Here is a 2724-nt window from a genome sequence, read left to right on the forward strand (position 1 = left end):
TTTTGGCACCTACGGAGGAGGATATGTTCAGGTATGACATACTGTAGCCGCACGCACCATATTGCATGATTGCATGCTGGGTGATTGACGACTCCATTATTGTTGAGCTCGTTGGCCGGCTACATGAGGGCCTGCACACAGCGTGACCACTGCATGGGTAGTGGCACAACACTAGGGTGTGTATGGTAGTTTGCTCTGTAGTGCTCCGCTGGTCCGCTCATGGGTAGTGTGACTGCAGCGTGGTAGCAGGCAGGGATCCCTCCCCGTCATCGCGTACCAGGAGATGAGAGCATTGCGCTCCCTCACTATGTTTGAGGTAGGAGGATAGGTGTACTCCGACAGCATCCCGTCCACTCGGTCACTCTTCAGGGGCAGTGATGGCAGAGTGCACGGTGTCACAACCCTTCCCACTCGGTCTCACCATTGTGTGTGAGATGGCTGACTGGTGACCATGTCATATTGCATCATATGCACAGATTTGCATTCGTTATGATTGATACATTTTGGTGATTGCATATGATTGACATGCATACAGGATACATGCTTTTGCTCTGACTATTTTTATCTCTGTATGTTGACAGTCAGTTGCCCAAGCCTCGCAGGTGAGTACAGTTTATTTCAGTTATGCATTTTCTTATTATTCTTGCTATAGACTGTACTTTATGCCTATTGCTGGTTATTACAGTTTATTTCAGCTATGCATATCTGTTATACTGTTAGGAGACCGTACCGTAGGTTGTACTGTTAGGAGACTGTACTATAGGCTCTGTGGTTTAGTGTACTGTACCATAGGATGTTACTGGTGGTTATATGTTGCTGTACATATCTATTGGATTACCTGCTGAGTTCTTTGAACTCACCCCGTTGTTACTATTTTTCAGGTTGAGGCCGTTGGGAGATATTCCAGTCGCTAGCCCCTTTGTCGCGAGGATTGCTGGATATCGTTTTCTGTATTCGCTTTTATACGTATACTTGTGATGTGGGTTTGTATTGTGGACTTTATATCGAACATTCGGGTTTGTTACTTTATTTTCCGCTACGAATATTTCATTACTTCGTGGATTTCGTTTCTTCATTGTAGTGGAGTAGGATGTGTACGTATATCTTTGTTGATTTCTATATAATCTTTTCTTTATACAACTGCGTGGATTGTTCATAATATATCTGTGTAGAAATGTTGAATATAACTGCGTGGATTGTTTACTATTTGTGTGTATTGTTCCGGCCGAGTGTGGCCGAGGTATAGATATATGTATACTGAGATTCATATTGTCACCCGTACAGGGGAGATGCTGCCGAAATTTCTTCGGACAGGGACTACCTGGGGCGTGACATGTAGTGCTCCGCTGGGCCGCTCATGGGTAGTGCGACTGCAGCGTGGTAGTAGGCAGGGATCCCTCCCCGTCATCGCGTACCGGGAGTTGAGAGCATTGCGCTCCCTCACTATGTTTGAGGTAGGAGGATAGGTGTACTCCGACATCATCCCGTCCACTCGGTCACTCTTCAGGGGCAATGATGGCAGAGTGCACGGTGTCACAGCGCTACCCACTCGGTCTCACCATTGTGTGTGAGATGGCTGACTGGCTGACAGGGGTGACCATGTCATATTGCATCATATGCACATATTGCATTTATTGTGATTGTTGCATATTGGATGATGCACTTGGGTGACTGTATATGATTGACATGCATACAGGATACATGCTTATTTGCTCTGACTATCTTTGTCTGTGTATGTCCACAGTCATATGCCCAAGCCTCGCAGGTGAGTACAGTTTATTTCAGTTATGCATTTCCTTATTATTCTTGCTATAGATTGTACTTTATGCCTATTGCTGGTTATTACAGTTTATTTCAGCTATGCATATCTGTTATACTGTTAGGAGACTGTACCGTAGGTTGTACTGTTAGAAAACTGTACTGTAGGCTCTATGGTTTAGTGTACTGTACCATAGGATGTTACTTGTGATTATATGTTGCTATACATATCTATTGGATTACCTGCTGAGTTCTTTGAACTCACCCCGTTGTTACTATTTTTCAGGTTGAGGCCGTCAGGAGAGATTCCAGTCGCTAGCCCTTTATAGCGAGGATTTCCTGTTGTCGAGATCTGTTTTGCTTTTGCATCTTATATACTTGTGATGTGGGTTTTGTATTGTTGACTTTATATCGAACACTTGGGTTTACTACTTTTGTTTTTCCGCTGCGGATATATTTTCATTACTTCGTGGATTTTGTCTTTCTTCGTTGTAGTGGAGTAGGATGTTTACATATATCTTCGAGGATTCTAAATCGTTCTTTCTTTATATAACTGCGTGGATTGTTCATATTATATCTGTGTGGAAATGTTGAATATAACTGCGTGGATTGTTTCTTATTTGTATTGTATTATTCTGGCCGTGTGTGGCCGAGGTATAGAGATATATGTATTCTGGATTCATATTGTCACCCGTACAGGGGAGATGCTGCCGAAATTTCTTCGGACAGGGACTACCTAGGGCGTGACAGTAAATCTCCTGAGTGGAGTAGGTGAGGATGCGTTCCCCGTAGAGGGAACATTAGGCATCGGGTCGACCTAGGGTTTCCGGTTGAATATCCGAAGTCAGACCTGGACAGTCCGTTGACTATCGACATTTCATTTAGTATACCTAATCTGTGCTAACTTTGTTTTGCAGGGTATGTGTTTGGGACTTACACATTTCGCAAGAATAAAGAAGCAGCTCA

Source organism: Zingiber officinale, chromosome 11B (genome assembly GCF_018446385.1).
Source record: "Zingiber officinale cultivar Zhangliang chromosome 11B, Zo_v1.1, whole genome shotgun sequence".
NCBI classification, from domain to species: Eukaryota; Viridiplantae; Streptophyta; class Magnoliopsida; order Zingiberales; family Zingiberaceae; genus Zingiber; species Zingiber officinale.